The sequence below is a fragment of the Panicum hallii genome, chromosome 1 (genome assembly GCF_002211085.1).
Source record: "Panicum hallii strain FIL2 chromosome 1, PHallii_v3.1, whole genome shotgun sequence".
Classification (NCBI taxonomy): Eukaryota; Viridiplantae; Streptophyta; class Magnoliopsida; order Poales; family Poaceae; genus Panicum; species Panicum hallii.
This window is the reverse complement of record NC_038042.1, coordinates 44,716,238-44,733,615: the sequence shown is the minus strand read 5'-3', so window position 1 is coordinate 44,733,615 and position 17,378 is coordinate 44,716,238. Positions and strand designations below refer to the sequence as shown.

At 42.5% G+C, this 17,378-nt stretch overlaps 1 long non-coding RNA gene across 3 annotated transcripts; it reads right to left on the bottom strand.

The window, feature by feature from the left end:
• Positions 1 to 5,373, bottom strand: LOC112892580. 3 transcript variants are annotated; one of them, XR_003228717.1, is made up of 4 exons: positions 5,151 to 5,373; positions 4,962 to 5,058; positions 1,600 to 1,666; positions 1 to 173 (listed from the first exon to the last, which is right to left on the bottom strand). It is a non-coding gene; the product is annotated as an uncharacterized LOC112892580 (long non-coding RNA). The 3 variants fall into 3 exon arrangements; XR_003228716.1 differs by lacking the exon at positions 1,600 to 1,666; XR_003228715.1 differs by lacking the exons at positions 1 to 173; positions 1,600 to 1,666 and having other exon boundaries at positions 4,782 to 5,058.
• Between the last annotated feature and the right edge of the window lie 12,005 nt (positions 5,374 to 17,378).

Sequence of the window (17,378 nt, the reverse complement as noted above, 5' to 3'; positions counted from 1 at the left end):
TTACTAAGGGAGTAATTTTCGAGAAGTAATTTTAAATGTACTGACAAGTAATATTTATACAATTAACAAATAGTTACTCCTAGATATCTCCATATACACAGATGAACAAAATTTGACTACACGCATTCCAGGAACAAAAGAAAGCGAATAAACATCCATGCATGCCAGGTTATCTGCACGACATTAGAAACAAAAGGTCAGGCTGCTATACCTATATTTTGTGACGAGAACATCACGTGCTTGGATACAACCACATTAGAAACTTTTGATTTAAAGATGAAACCATTCTTTATCGTGATTGTATTTGATAAATTTGATGAAATGATGCTTCACCATGATGTGTTCTCATTATTATTTTCAGAAATACATACATGGATAAAAAGAGCATTAAACACGTATGGAAGGTATGGATGACCAAAGAAATTGATTGGGGACCATTTCCATATATTCCCAATGTTCTCCACCAAGCCACCACGTCACTTTTGGTGCAAGGAAAGAAAGAGTCCAAATCCAACGTGTCTTGGATGTTGGATTTGGATTGCAGGACACAACCAAGTTGTAACGGCTGCCACGACTTCATACGAACTCCCATTGGAGCGTTATTCGACTTCATGGAAAGCTTATCAAGTCTACTTTTTTAAAAATGGATCTAGGCTCTTGTCCATATCTTTTTCGGAGTTGGCCCAGTCATCATTTTCGTTCGCGGACATTTTCTATCCAGGGTTGCGTCATCTTATTTTGACCTAATGGGCCGTGTATCGAGTTCGGGTCCATTAGGGACGCATTCTAGGGTTGGAGCACGACTCCAGCACCCCTGTGGTCGCTCTCCCACATTCATATACCTCCATAGCCGCCATAAACAGATTGGATTTTATTTTGTTGAAAGTTTAGCCATTGCTACTTGCTTGTAGACACGTGTGTCGGTTAGACCATCTGTTCTACTCGATTCAGAATCCCACCTTTGTGATTTAAGATTGCTTATTATCTCCATATTTGCAATTTAGTTGCTTGTTCTACTTATTCTTACTTGTTCTTCGATTGCTTGCAGGATGAGTGCCCTAGTGGCCAAGTGTTGCGCTCCACAAGATCGCGGCAGCCGTTGGAGGTGGTGTATCGGTTGCTAAGGCGCGACGTTGTTGGAAGGCTATAGTCGGGCCGTGAACATCGTCTCCATCCACTAATTGAGTTATACATCCCCTCTTACCAAAAGATCGGGAACAAACCCTAGCGAGTTTACGTTAATTGGTAATCAGAGCAAAGTTGTTTGGTGAGAGACTTCCAATGCTTCGCTATTTTTAATTATCTATTATCCAAAAAAGCCAAAAAGAACTTTAGTAGATTAGTTTGCCTGCAAACTTATAGACTTTTTGAGTATTTTAGAACTTCTTAGTTAGGACTTGTCGAGTCTTCGGTTGCATCGGTTGCATTGAGTTGCTAGTCTTAGTTTAGTACTTTAGAGTTTTGAGTTCTTGTCGCCTTAGTTTGTTTCGGAGTTTCAATTCAGTACGGGAAGAAAATTTTGTAGTTTCTATGTTCGGTCTCCGATTTGGAAGTTTGAATACAATATGAAAAACTTAACTCGTGGTCTTTTGCACGGACCTGACCTTGGTCACAAACTCCATCTGAGCGCTCCAGAATAGACTTGGAGATTTGCGCGTCTGGCCGTCTGAAACAAGATTTGTCAATCTGAGTTGGTAGAGATTGTATGCAGTAATCCTTTTATTTGGGTTGTCAAACAAAAGATTTTAGTCCCCTAAAAAAAGAGAAAGAAATAAAAAAATAAAAGAAAAGGAAAAAGAAGAAGAAAAGAAAAGAAAAAAAAGAAAGGAGTTGTTTTTTGTGTTTCTATTTTGGTTCTGATGGTTTGCTGTGATTTCCTTTATGTCCAGACTCGCGCCTCTAGCACGGTCTAGGCTAGGTCCAGTACAGTACTGCCGTTGAATGATTACTCAGCTTGCTTTTGTGACTAACGTGGTGCTACTATTTTCCCTTGCTTTAGCCCACCTACAGCTCCACATATTCGACTACAACTTGACAGGTTTTTGTTGGTGTGGCACCGATACACTTTATTACATGGTTGCAGACTCGTTGGTTGCCGTCACCTCCTGTTTTGGCTTGCTAAGAACTTGTAAGAGCTTGTTATAAACAAGCTGAGTTTGAGAGAATTACAACCGACATATCCTAGTAGTTGATAGGAGGATACATATTATTTTTATGTTTCTTGTTTTCTACTAATTATGGCAGGTGATACGGAGATTTTTAAGCTAATGAAACTACACCCTCAGATTCAGAATATCATTCAACACTTACCTTCATATGCTGGTGAGTTTGATCCTAAAGGATATGTCAAATGGGAACTAGCTTTAGTATTTTGCAAACATGATTTGTCTGAAAAGAAAAAATTTTAGTTGCTTCTGGAGTTCTCATTAATTATGCTTTGGCTGTTTGGAAATGCTTGTGTAGATATGATAAGGTACCTAAAACATAAAATGTGTTGAAAACTATTTTGAGTTTTGAGAGTACTTTGTTTCTAAATATTATGCTGATCATTTGCTTGCTAAGTTACAAAGTTTGAAATAAGGTAGTAACACCGTTTAAACATACTGCCTAGAGCTCCAGATTCTTATGTTGCAATGTGGTTTGATAGAATGCGAAGAAGCTACTAAAAACAGATTTTTGAGAGGTTTGAACAAAGAAATCTATGATATTCTTGTTCTTGAAATATATATTTCTTTGCCTCAATTGTTAAAACTACCTTGCACTGCAGAAAAATGAGATTTTGTTAGCCTTGTATACTTGCAATGAAGAAGTGCTTTCAGCAGAGGAATTTTTTTTCCTGTGTATGGTTCTAATAATTTGCAGGAAATGGGCCCATCTCCAACACGGGAGATGATCTGCCATGTGCATCGATGGATAACCAAGAAGATAAGCTTCTTCTGCCTACACTCCCTAAGAAGGCTCACATAGGTATCGTACGAAGTGCTTCAGATAATCGAGGTGACTGCCATCAACATCAAACATAATTGTCTACTTGTCATGCTACTAGAGAGCAACAAATAGTGGAAAACATTGCTAATTCAAGTTTGTCACAAGATGAATTACTTATTGTTCCTTGTGATAAAGAGGACTTGTGTGCTGATGCTACTTTTACTCATATGCCACAATTAGTGAATAAGTGTGATACTTTTGGTTTGTAACCATACAAATATGCTGGAGATAAGACTTTTCATCCTATTACTTATGCACAAGATGAACAGAAATTGCTGTCTTCTTTAAATACTTTGGGTTATATTGAATTTGATATTATATCTAATCTCAATTGTCTGGGTTATGTTGAATTTGATATTATATCTAATCTAAATTGTCTTAAAGAGAAGCTTAAATTTGATTCTGGTTTGCCAAATTTTAATCATTGTTCATTTCATGCAATTGGTAAATATAACAACAAAGAAGAATATTTAGTGCATAAAGTTTATATTTGCTCTAACCTGAAATATTCTTTTGGGCTACAATACCATGATCAAATAGGGGGCTGCGCTAACACTAATAATATCTTGCAAAGCTTTCCTAGTTTTTCTCTTATGCAACAGAATCAGCCCCAAGAATGGAAGCATTGCTAGTTGTGGCCTTGCAGCATAGCTGTCGCTTCATGTTCCAGCATCAAAGCAAGCACCTTTGAATGCCATTGGAGCAAGTCGAGAACGATTTGCAGCTAAAAAGGGAAGAATGATGAGGACATCATGTGCTTGGATACAACCACATTAGAAACTTTTGATTTAAAGGTGAAACCTTTCTTTATCATGATTGTATTTGATAAATTTGATGAATTGATGCTTCGTCATGATACGTTTTCATTGTTATTTTCAGAAATACGTACATGGATAAAAAAAAGTATTAAACACACATGGAAGGCATGGGGGACCAAAGAAGTTGATTGGGGACCAATTCCATATATTCCCAATGTTCTCCACCAAGCCACCACGTCACTTTTGGTGCAAGAAAAGAAAGAGTCCAAATCCAACATGTTTTGGATGTTGGATTCAGATTGCAGGATAGAACCAAATTGTAATGGCCGCCATGGCTTCATACAGACTCCGATTGGGGTGTTATTGGACTTCACGGAAAGCTTATCAAGTCTACTTTCAAAGGATCTAGGCTCTCGTCCATATCTTTTCCGGAGTTAGCCCAGTCATCATTTCCGTTTGCGGCTATTTTCTATCCAGGTGCTGCATCATCTTATTTTGGCCGAATGGACCGTGTATCGAGTTTGGGTCCATTGGGGATGCGTCCTAGGGTTGTAGCACAATTCCAGTACCCCTGTGGTCACCCTCCCACGTTATTATACCTTCATAGCCGCCACAAACAGATTGGATTTTGTTTTGTTGAAAGTTTAGCCATTACTACTTGCTTGTAGACGCGTGTGTCGGCTAGATCATCCGTTCTACTCGATTCAGAATCCCACCTTTGTGATTTAAGATTGCTTATTATCTCCATATTTGCAATTTAGTTGTTTATTCTACTTGTTCTTGCTTGTTCTTCGATTGCTTGCAGGATGAGTACCCTAGTGGCCGGGTGTTGCGCTCCACGAGATCGCGGCAGCCGTTGGAGGTGGTGTATCGGTTGCTAAGGCGCAGCGTCCTTGGAAGGCTGTAGTCGGGCCGTGAACATCGTCTCCATCCACCAATCGAGTTATCCTTCCCCTCTTACTAAAAGATTGGGAATGAACACTAGCGGGTTCACGTTACTTTGGCCAATAAAAATACCAGCAATTGACAAACTAATGAAGTTGTAAATTACTACTAAGCGAATTTAAAATTACTTATGTCTTGTGATTTCCAAATATCCAGAACTGTGGTGGATTAAAATTGGAAATTAATTTTAAACAAAAAAAGAATTATTCTCGAACAGGCCCTAAAAGCAATTGAGATTTGCTTTCAGATCTAGAGAAAAAAGTATGTTACTTGCTTTCCATCAGACGTTGTAGCATCCATATTCCTCGCTGCTTCACCGTATGTCTGTATCCTAATTCCCCAAGCTTGGATAATCATCTCCCAGATCCTAAACGGTTGTGAGATAAGATTGGGAATGGGAAGAGGAAGAACCAGCCACCGGATCAACAATTGCTTGGGTGTGTGACAAGAGATTTCTACCTGGTGATCCTTTCATGTGAGAAGAACGGGATCGTCCTAGATTGGAACGCCGAAGCAGATCACAGCTACACGCCTCCGCCGATGACGATGCATGGCCCCAGCAGTTGAGGAGAGCTGCCCATGTGACGCCTGCCCGTCGTGGAGAAAGGAGAGCAGCGGTCGCTGGGTTGCCGCAGGGCCGCAGTTGGTTCATGCCGCTTGTGACTAGAGGGGTCGTGATAGAATAAATTAACTGGCTACTGACCCTACGAAAAATAGTGCTGTATATGGTCGTGAAAATTTCAGAATAAGACATTAGAAGAAACAAAGACGACAAAATACATGAATGTGACTTGCACAGAGTCCTTCCGTTTTAGCCAAATAAATCTACCAGTTCTTTATATTTTAGTTTTGAGCCTTGTTCCGTCCAGTGGTTGGAAAGTACTGGTGGTACTTCATGGTACTTTTTCTTTTGATTTTTCTCAATCGTTGATCTGAGACATATAAATTAAAAGGGTATAGAAATAATTGAAAGGGTATTTCCATCATTCTGTGCTTGGATTATGGCGTGAAGCAGCTTCACCGTGCAAGGTGTCGCGTGCGGCTGGGTCACACGGCCCCACCCTTAAGACATCACTCCTCAAACAATGAAAAAGAAAAAGTGTAGAGCCAAGAAGTCTCTAATTTTATTCCACGTTCGTTCGTACGAGGTGAAGAGATCCAGCAACACAACGGACGGTCAGTCTACCTTCTGCTGGCCCGAGTATAACTGCATTAGTGCTTCGCCTCTAAGTAGCTCGCACTTGACAAGGGCTAGGGCAACCTTGTATTCTCGCCGTTACTCGCCCTGGTGGCCGCATGCAGGTGCCCGCGGGTGCAAGCTTCAAAGCTCCTAAACCCGCTTGGTGCAGAATCTCGCAGCCAGCTCGCCACATTCGTCTGCGGCAGCATTACAGAGCGCACGCCCGCGGATCGGTCTCGAGCGGGCGATTTGAGCCGGCAGTCTGGCTCGCGGGCGGCGTGTGGCATGACGCATCTTGTGAGCTGCAACTGCAAGATAAGTATTGGGTGACTTCAGAGCCGCAGCAACCAACGAAAAATTAAGCTGTCACCGACAAAATTGAGAGCGCATGATGGAAGAGAAGGCTATGGACAATCAACTTTATTAGTTCTTGGTGCAAACTGCCTAACGGCGGTGGTGCTGGTCTCCTGAGCAGATAGGGAAAGAAAGCAGAAAATGAGGAAACGGCCAGTCACGTGCGTTTGTGGGACCCGCGAGGCTTAAGATGCTTTGAACCCTTGTGAGCCCTACAGGATCAAGAATGGACAGAGGAGTTGAGACGTCAGTTAATTACGTCGTGACTTGCCCGAGGAATTGCCGCTTCAGCCATACTTAGTTACGTGAAATGCCACATGCCCACATCTACCCTTTTAAAAATAAATTAAAATAAATAGTGGTTCCACTCTTTGGTGCTGGTCCCACTGATTTTGATACCGTATCTCTCGGTACCTTTATCTAGGTGTCTCCTATCTTTCCACCATACGAGAGTTTCTCTCTCGATCTTGATGAACAGCTCTTATTTTTTCCAACCATCTTAAAATTTCTCAATTTTTAATGCAATAAACCTACCGCCTGGCGCCAGAGTCATCTATGAGTTCGTCCTGCAGCTGGTTACCCACATACGATGACTCTGGTATCAGTCTAAGGGATGGGTATGGGTGCTCGGCACTTCCCATCATGCAGCAATAATTCCAGATCATTGGCCTTACTGTCGATGGCCACGTAGATGAAATTAGGCGTCCAACTTGATTGATCAAAGGTTTAGGTGTGCTGATTAATTCTGTACTCGACGATGCAGCCTTTCTTTTTTGGAATTTCTATGTAGCCATTTCCGTCATGGTCTCCTAGCTAATGGCTCAAGTGACAGATATAGGCAAATGCGTTGTACAATTGATTGTATATGCTCGTCATTTCAGTTCATATGATTATTACAGTGGAACAAGCAATTACGTAGGAATTCTAGAAGCTCTCCTTTTCTCCCTCTCTTAAGTTCTGCATTAGAATTTTTTTCATATAAGCAAACTATCTAATTTTTGTCTTTGTTTATTATGACTTAATTAGGACCCTTTGAATCAAAATACAATTGAAAATATGGAAGAGTGATAATCAATCCGAAAGGAGGGAAGTTCCGAAGCATCTTTTAGTTGGAGAGATATGGCCTTTGCACCATCAAGTGCCAATCTAAGTCTAGAAACTAAAAAAAAATCCAAGTCTTTTGATCGCAGTTGCACACTTGTCACCTTACCGTATCCAACATATCAGAGAAGCAAAGCCGGATACCCTGCTTTTGCTGCATGAAGACAAGTGATCAGTTAAACAAGTCTATCAGGTCAGCTAGTAGATTCCCATTTCAGCATCATTTTGGTTTGCACATGATGCACCGTGGTGGAATATAAACCCGATCACTTACTATGATCGACGCATAAACTGACACACAGATGGAAAGTTGCCAGCCAGTGTTGATACATCATGCGCATCGATCAATTGGAAGAATGTCAAAAGGACCGGCAACATGTCAAAAGGAACTAGGATTTGAAAAATGCCGAACAAGTGGATGGTCAGAAACCACGGTTGTGCTTTGAACGGTAGTTCATTATGATAGACATGATAATTATGGTAGGTCAGATAGGGTTAGTTCTCTCGGATGCACTAAAGCAGAAGCTCTGTTGTCAATTCATTCCAGAACCAATTATTACAAACAGTGACAAGAGTAGTTTGGCTTAGCTAAGTGCATGTGGCGTGATTCAAACTTTTGTGACATACACATATGTACTACTTCCGTTGACGTTTAGGATAAGATGATTAGTTCGAAAATAAACTTTAATAATCAAGGGAGTGCTATTTTGCTTAAAGTTGCAACTACTCCCTCCATTTCCATTTTGGCAAAATAGCATGTACGTAGTTTTTGCTATGCATGTATTTAGATACAGTGTTTATCTATATGTATAAAAAAAACTGTGTATTTAGATTTGCTAAAATAACATGCAATTTAAAATGGAGGAAGTACAACCAAATATATCCACAGTATTCCAAAGGGTACGGTATTTGTTCCCCGAGGCAATACCACGGTTTGAGTCCCACTAACTAGCCCTCGATTTGACCTCGCGTGATAATAAGCCTGGGGTGTATTATATTATATATCATATCAATCATAGACAACTGCGAACTAAAACAGAGAACAGTTGAACTCAAAAAAAGAAAACAGAGAACAGATTCTGATGGTACAAGACTGCTTATACAATGCCAAAGCGTGGGATTAAACGAGCAAAAAGTTGTGGAGGCGGCACAGCCAGCGGTCAAACATTGTGGTCAAACTTTCTGCGTGCTTTTCAACCCTATAAGTACTTGATGACACACGGTGCATGCATACACACGCAAATTGATCAGAAGAGGAGGGCCTTGCATGAGGACCAGAGCTGATTCGGTAGCCAAGGATGACTTGCCTGTGTCGACTGCTGCTGTCTCTTGGTGACTTATGCTGATGAGCATAGGCATGTCTTCCTTGGCTACTCGGAGTAGCTCTTGTCGCCCATGGAAGGCCCTCACTCTTGTTTCCTCGTTAAAAAACCATCAGGCTACATAACTGATTCGTACTCCCTCTGTTTCAAATCATAAGTCGTTTTAGCATTTCTAAATGCATAATTTTTATTATACACCTAGATATATAATATGTCTAGATACATAGCAAATATTATGCACCTAGAAATACTAAAACGATCTATAATTTAGAATATTTGGAATGGAGGGAGTAGATGGGATGTGCATTCTATAATGTATCTGGCTCTGCCATCACCTATGTCCACCAGTCCACCATCCATCGTTTTCAAGGTATTAAAGTTAGGCTGTAGCGATCTTGAAGGCACTATCGCTGGAGATAGTGATACATGTGGTGTTCATGCAGAGACAGCATGAAAGGTTTGTATTTGTTGTAGGAAAATCCGTGGAGGCTCGCGTCCACGGCGGATCCGCCCAACCCCCCTCTTGAGCTTACCTCTAAGACCTATTTCGATGTAACAACCTAATTTTAATTTTAGAAAGCCCGAATAAAATTTATTAGATTTTGTATAGGGTCGATAAGGTTTTATTTAATTTTCTCTTATTTAGAGCATCTATCGAGGAATTAAAATAATTATTTAAGATATAAAAAGACATATAAGTTTTATTAGGTTTTGAGCATTCATGAGTTGCATTCATTTTATTGTTTGTGGTTCAGTCGGATTTAAATTTGTTTGAATTTAAATTCAATTGAACCTGTTTTTTATTTTAACTTCATGTGAGGGCATTATGCTGCTGATCATTTTTGTGATGTTTTAAAGCCCATGAATTTAGGAGAGGATAGGGCGTCTGCAACTTTGTTTCAGCCGACCTAAAACATGGTGTGCTGCAAACACCACTGCACCAACAAATAACCATCTCACGCCATCGACGATCATGTCATCAGGGTTCTCGTCATCAAGTCGGAATGGTGTGATTTTTGATACAACGACAATACATTCTGTAATACTGGTTATATATATACTGAAGATTCCGGTCACTCCTGCAGAAGGTGGTGATGAGATAGGCTTGCCTGCTTCTGGAGACGTACAAGACAATAATGGACATCTTCATCAAGCTTGGGTGGAGATTTAGCAATAGACTTGTAAATATGCCCGTAACGCATGGGCGAAGTTTGATTTCATACTGATAAATTTATTATTTTATTTTAAAAAAATATCACTTAATTACTCTATTTAGTTTATGATACATTAATATATTTTATTAAAATAGTTGTAACATTTCCTTATAGATTATAATTTTCTTGGCTTAATCTAAACATCACCATAGTAAGGTCTTTCTAACCGATACATCACCTAGGTATTTGTAATTGATACATCACCTATTTTGTGAGGATCTCTGTATACACAATATTTTTCGTGTATGTCTCGCTTGTGCTGTTATTTTCTTGCTTCTTCTTATTCTTTGTTGATGTCTCGTTTGCGCTGCTGCTCTCTTTTTGCTTCTTCTTATTCTTCGTTGATGTTTTGCTTGTGCTGTTTTTTTTTTTGCTCCTCCTCCTCCTCTGCCTCCTCTTGTTCAGCCGTTAGTACCTTTATGTTCTTTGCTGCTGTAGCTCTAGAAAGCGCCACGTACAGTTGACCATGAGAGAAAACCCGTTCTGGTAAGTAGATGCCTACAGTTGGTATTATCTGCCCTTGTGCTTTGTTTATTGTCATTGCGAAACTAAGCCTGACACGAAATTATTTCCTCTTGAAACGGAACAGGAACATCTCATCGTCAGAGGGGTACAGTGGTATTCGAGGCAAGAAAACTTGCATCCCACAATGTTGTCCTAGCACAATCTCTGCATCACTGGTATTTTTCTGAAATCCTCGTACCACCAACCTTGTGCCATTGGACAGTCCATTGGCTGGGTCGATATCTCTGAGTAGTATGATAGGACAATTGAGCTTCAGCATATGCAGAGGCAGTCCATTTGGGGTAAGTGTGTTTAGGAATTCTGGGGGTAGTAGTTATGAGGGTCATCTTTTGCACAATCAAAGTTGCGGTACACCATTTCTTCTCCCTGGAATCGATTGATCATTTTTAAATTGATCCGGTCTACGCAGTCATTACTCGTGGATAAAATGGCTCTTGGCGTGATGTAATTTGGATCTGTTAGGCAAGCGTTGTCCATTTGATACACGCCGTTGATGAGTCTATCGAGGTAATAACCATCCATCATGTGTGGAACACATATATTTGTGGGCAGCCGTATCTCGTCCATATCATTGGTCTTCTCGGTTCCATTGCCGATCCGCAATAGGTATTCTGCGAACCATGGGTCATTCTGAGCCCTCATGTTGCGCACAAGCTTCAAGTGACGCATGTTGTCCCAGAGATTGGACTTACGGAGTGAGGCATCTACTATTTGAGATCTTGTACCTTCTCAGACAACAGGGAGGACTTGCCTAAAGTCTTCTCCAAATACTACCGTTTTCCCACCAAATGGAAGGTTTGGTTTATCCATTATGTCCTGCATACTTTTGTCTAGTGCCTCAATTGCTTGCCTCTTAGTCATAGATTGCTTCGTCCCAAATGATTAGTGATGCTGCCTGAAGTAGCTTGGCTGTCCCACTTTGTTTTGTGAACGAACGGATAGCTCCATCATGTATTCTTAGTGGTATTTTGAACCGTGAGTAAGCAGTCCTCCCCCCGGGCTTTATGGAAGCGGCGGCACTAGAAGTGGCTGTTGCCAGAGCTATCTTCCCTTGTCCACGTACTGTCGCCAACAACGCCCTATATAAAAAAGTTTTCCCTGTGCCTCCCGGCCCATCAACAAAGAATAGACCTCCTCCACCGTGATCAACCGTGGATAGAATTTCATCATATGCCATCCTTTGCTCGTCATTTAGGCGTTTAGGCAAGGCTGCGTCCTCAGCGTCAACCTCGATGTTAGTTTCTTCGGTGATCTCTCTAGGTATATTGTCTGTCATTTCATTTTGCTCGTCGATCGCCGGAAGAGGAAACGATTGTATGTCTTCGCCCATTGATTGCACATATCCCTGATATTCATCAAAACCATTTGTTCGACCGTGTGTGTGCATTTGCAGTTTCTGCGATAGTCTTCTGACATCGCCTCAAGGTGACTGTTCCATAGGGTACGAACATCATGGGGACCACAAAACACCAGGATCGTCGCAAATAGCCTTCGGAGTGAGGATGGCATACGAAACAACTCGGCTTTTGTTTGGCAGTCATCTAGTGTGTTGTCTGCCTCAATGAGTCCCCTTTTCTCTGCAGCTTCACCAAATGAAGGCATAATTTGGCCATCAACCGTCCTTAGGTCTTCTTAGCAGGTGGCGCCCGTCACGTGGTCCAAGAGAACTCGAAGATAGTATGTTCTCCTTCTGCTGGATGGGCTGAGATCATCCTTCCAATCTGGTAGACTTTTTCTCGTTTCCTCTCTTGCCAAAACTTCCCCTAGGTCTGCCAAGTATAATGTTCTGAAAAATCTCGGTAAAGGATATTTCGTGCTTTCACACTTATCCTATTAGCTTCGAAGTATGCAGTCAGCATTGACTTGTCGGCGCCATCACGCTTGACAACTTCCTTGATATCTTTTTTGCCAGGATATGAAACCATGTGCATGTTTGGGATATGAAGCTGTTGCTGCATGACAGGCGGATTTGTCTTGCTTAATTCGAAGCCATATATTCTCCAAAGTGCTTCGGGTGATGTCACCCACCATGTGTCTCTATACTGCCTAATCTCATCGATGTCTCCTTTGTCATCAGCCCCAATTACACACAGACACGCGGTCATGTCCCTTGTAGATGTATTTATATAGGTACTTGACGGCTTTTATACTTGAGCATACCTCGACATTTATGTGGCAGCTGAACATCCTCAAGAGGTAAGGATTGTACGGAACAACCCACCTGTTGTCTAGTTTATGCGCTCGGACCATTTCACTACGGAACAACCCACCTGCAGTAGTTGTCGGTGTTTTACCGCCATGCCCACCGAGGGATAATTCCGAGACGGTGAGTTTTTAGGTAGGGTGTCGCCGAGATTAGGAACTCAAAGGTGCAAGGAACACAAAGTTTAAATAGGTTCGGATGCTGAGAGCGTAATACCCTACGTCCCGTGTGGTTTGTATTGCCTTAGTGGTGATCGGGTGATCTTCTGTTTGGAGGGGGTCCGTATCCGCCCTTATATAGTCTTGGGGGACAGCGTTACATGGAAGTTCCAGTCGGATACGAGTCCAGAAGTTCTATCCGAGTACTTTTAGGGTAGTTTCCTATCGTCTCCGACTAGTTTTACTAATGTATGAGTAGTCTTACTATGCTACGAGTAGTTACAACAGATGTAGTGCGTGGGTCATGTCCCATCCCTTATCCTAGGAAAAGTATGCTATGTGCGCACTCCCGTTGGCCCGGGTCTGACAAGCCTCCGAACTTTTTGTAGTCGAGTACTGCAGGCGTCCGAGTACTTTCCGAAGGTATCTTTGAGTTCTCCCGAACTCCATCTTGAAGGTGTATTCCGAGTACTTCTTTGGCTGCATAGAGGCTGTGAGGTGCTCATGTCCCAAGTAGTTGTCAAGTCTTCTTTTATATGGCATGTAATTAAACTCACACTCCATATGGAGTAGCCCCCGAGGTTTACGTTGACTCGTAGAATTAGGCTGAGCGCCAATTTAGTCTTGAGTCTTCTAATCTTATCTTCCAAAAGATTTAAAAAATAAGTCACTGATGACACGTATCCTGCAGCCCCCGAGGCTTGAATCCAAATACCCAAGGTTTGGAATAAAGGATCCAAAAGAATCGTGGCATGCAATATATGACAGTAACGATTTGATGATTAAGATGGGAAAATTGATTTAGAAATTTGAAAATCACTTTTTTCGGGATGAATTCCCTGAAAAATGGTTAAACAAATAACTTCACCAAAAAGCGTTCTAAATTACCGCTCAAATCAAACCTTGGTGGCTGAGAGCCGTATCGTATCTAGCCTCCAAGCCTGGGAGTAGATGAATCGTATAGTATATGCCTAGTAGTCAGTGGCACCAGTCCCGAGCCTAGATATCGGCCAAGTTGACGTTGGATCTTGAACAATTGATGAAGCCGACTAGTCAGAGTCGATTCCAACTTGTCTTGTAGGCGAAACGAGGAATCAAAGTAGTCGCCAGCGTATCGCCGTGCATTCTTCACGAAGTCAAGTAGTCGTCGTGCATTCCTCACGAAATCAAGTAGTCGCCGATGGTTGTTGATGAACCTAACTAGTCAAAGTCGAATCCAACATATAGTCGTTGTAGTCTGCGATGTGTAGTCTAGCGTTCTCGCAAAGTTGAAGTAGTGGTTAGCGATTGTTGAGGAAGCCAACTAGCCAGAGTAGAATCCGACTTGCCCAACGGCACGGTCCAGATCAGGTCCCCTGCAAGGTAAACATAAAGAATGATGTAACTGATATACATAAGTAAGACCGTGTTGGGAGCAATGCCCTTGTAGTAAACTCCTTGTATAACTAGTTGAGAACTAGTAAACGGAATAGTACTGGAAGTATGGGAGTGAGGCCCCTTCAGTAACATAGCATACTAGTCAGAAACTAGTAATCTGTTACTGGAAGTATGGGAGTGAAGCCCCTTCAGTAAACTTGCACATAATACCGGTCGTAAACCAGTATAACAAAGTTGTACTGCAAGTATGGGAGTAAGACCCATTACTTGAAATATGGGAGCGAGACCTCTTCAGCAAACTTGCATGTAATACCAGTCGTAAACCAGTAAACAGAGTTGTACTGGAAGTATGGGAGCAAGGCCCATGCAGTAAACTTGACATAGTACCAGTCGTGAACCAGTAGACGGAGCAGTACTATGAGTATGGGAGCAAGGCCCATGCAATAAACTCGGTATAGTACCAGTCGTGAACCAGTAAATAGAGTAGTACTGAGAGTATGTGAAGGTGACTGGAAGTCAATTAGCAAGGGAGAAATAAATCTTGCTGGTAGCTTCAGTCGATTCCTTAGGCGGACCATGAGAATTCACATGTTGACTTGCGAAAATATCACGATTGGCCCGAAGGAATTGTTGACGAGGTCCTTCACGTGGGGGTGATTGGTTCCTTGGGCGGGCCAAGACAAGTTGTATGGTGCCATGCAAAGATGTCTCGGTTGGCCCTAAGGAGCTGATGATGAGGTCCTGCACTTGATCTTGCAGTTCCTTGGGCGGGCCAAGACAAGCCATATGTTGCCATGCGAAGATGTCTCGGTTGGCCCAAAGGAAGTGACAACACAATCCTGCACATACGTTGTTATGAAACTAGTCGTTGTGCAAAGATGACTCGGCTAGCCTGACGGAACTCCTTGGGCGAGCCAAGACAAGTCGTATGTTGCCATGCGAAGATGTCTTAGTTAGCCTGAAGGAATTCCTTGGGCGGGCTAAGACAGTCCGTATGTTGCCATGCGAAGATGTCTCGGTTAGCCTGAAGAAATTCCTTAGGCGGGCCAAGACAGTTCGTACGGCGCTGAAATATGGATGAATGAACAAGTCCTATTTTGGGTCAATTCCTTGATTCCCTGACCAAGTGGTTGAACGAATTCTTTGGAAAAAACCCCTTATTTTAGATAAAATTCAGGACAATGGTTAAATAAGTTCCCTAAAGATCTCTGTAAAACCTCCTTGAATCGAGTTTCAGTCTTCACGTGGGTAGCCGCCTTGTTGCGCTCATCCCCCAAGCATAGAAACAAACGATTGTGGATAGGTGTCAATCTTGATTCGTGGGTAATAGCAAATGAAGCCGCATCATTCGTTGATGGAGCCGCGACGGTTTGTTGAAACCCGACTAGTCAGAATCAATTCCAACTAGTCTCTGATGGAGAGAGTCCCGCTTCCGACTAGTTGTGAAGTTGAAGTAGTCATCGGCGGGTCGCCGAGTACCCTTGCGAGGGCGAAGTAATCGTCGAGGAATAGAGGGTCTTGTTGTCGGTCGAAACCCACTGGCGAGTAGCGACAGGCAACACGAGGAGCCAGGAGACTTCCGGGACTGCTGGTGGGTCCCGGTCCATCGGTCAACGGCCTAGAAGTCCGGCACACGCCCTAGCTTGATGAAGTGCTAGGCGTGCCACCTGACCTATATCTGATCAGGAAGGTGTAGAAGTCGTTCGTCAACTATTTTCTGCATGCACAGCCATATCAAACATTAGTCCGAGCCGTGATCGGCTCTGACAACGACCCTGAGATCAGCTAAAGAAGCCGACGGAATCATTGTACTAGATCGGACCTTCGAGTACCCTTCAGAATCGGCTACAAGAAGCCGATTGCCACGTTTAACAGATCGGATCTACTTAACATATGAACGTTTTGTACAAATCCAATATGAAAGATAAAAGCATGCTCTGTAATTGCCAAGCTAATCCAATCTGTGATGGTAAAAGCTTTCACCACATAACCGGAACATCCTACACGTGGTTAAGCCTAACGAACATGAAAAATAACAATGCGCTAACCCAAAGAGAGTCCTAAAAACCAACTAACAAGTCGGTTCCCGGAACAATCCCTCGTTAGGTTACCATAAGGCACCAAACATGCAGCCGGAACATTTAACCCGTTTGAAGGGCCTAATCATACGGATGTTAAACCAATTCCTTGTAACACAAAGAACTATCATAACAGATTAGATCTACTAAGCAATAACAGAGCAAGGCACTGCCCTTGCACCTGAGATCACGTACAAGAGCAGCTAAACGATTACGAACAGCAAGCAAAACATGGATTTACTATTCAAAACCAATGCAGCATGATAATCGTTTAAGATAACTAGTGTTACTCGCCATCAAAAATGCTTCAGTACGAGAAACACAAAGATAAAAAGATAAAAGCAACGCTGCTCGGACCATACGGAACATGATCGGAGCAGCATGTCGATTACCTGGAAAAAGCCCTTGGGGAAGGGGTGGCGATGCGCCGAGAATTTGTTGTGAATGTTTGATTGATTGTTTTATTGAATCTCACGATACATATTTATAGTCCGGAGACTTGATCTTTTCTAACTAACCCTAGCTGATTACGATACAATCTCTAACTTACTGTATTTAAACTATCCTTAGATACACAGCCATCCTGGCCCTTGACACGTTCGCACAGAAGCCGATTTGCAGACTGTTACCATGCTTTCCTTCAGCCCATGACACTCTCGGCCCATCCTTTGGCCTAGTCAAATTATGGTGATAACACATGCCCCCCTGGTTTTGGCAATGATAATTCCGAAACCATTGCCTCTTCGACTTCTCAGACTTGTGCACGCACATACCGCTCCTAATGCCATTGGACGCGGCCCTTCGACTTCCAAGGCCTGCACACGCGCGCTGCCTTCCAATACCATCGGACGCGACCCTTCGACTTCTCCCTCGGGAATCGTGATAACGGCGCTTCGCCTTCCATCTCTGCCTTTATAAACTGTTATCGGCGGATTTATTTCTATCCATCTTCTTTCCCCGTGCATTACTCGCATCAGCACACTCTACATCCCCTGACAATGGCTTCCTCTTCCTCTGTTTCCTCCAATTCCCCTTTGTCTTCTTCCATAATCTCCATCACTTCTCCTGACTCCGAAACCTCCAGGGAGGCGACGCCGGAGTTCGATCCAATAACTTCGTATGAAGCTCTCGCGCCTCTGCATTGGGATGCAGAGGAGTGGGATTTCAGCACTTGG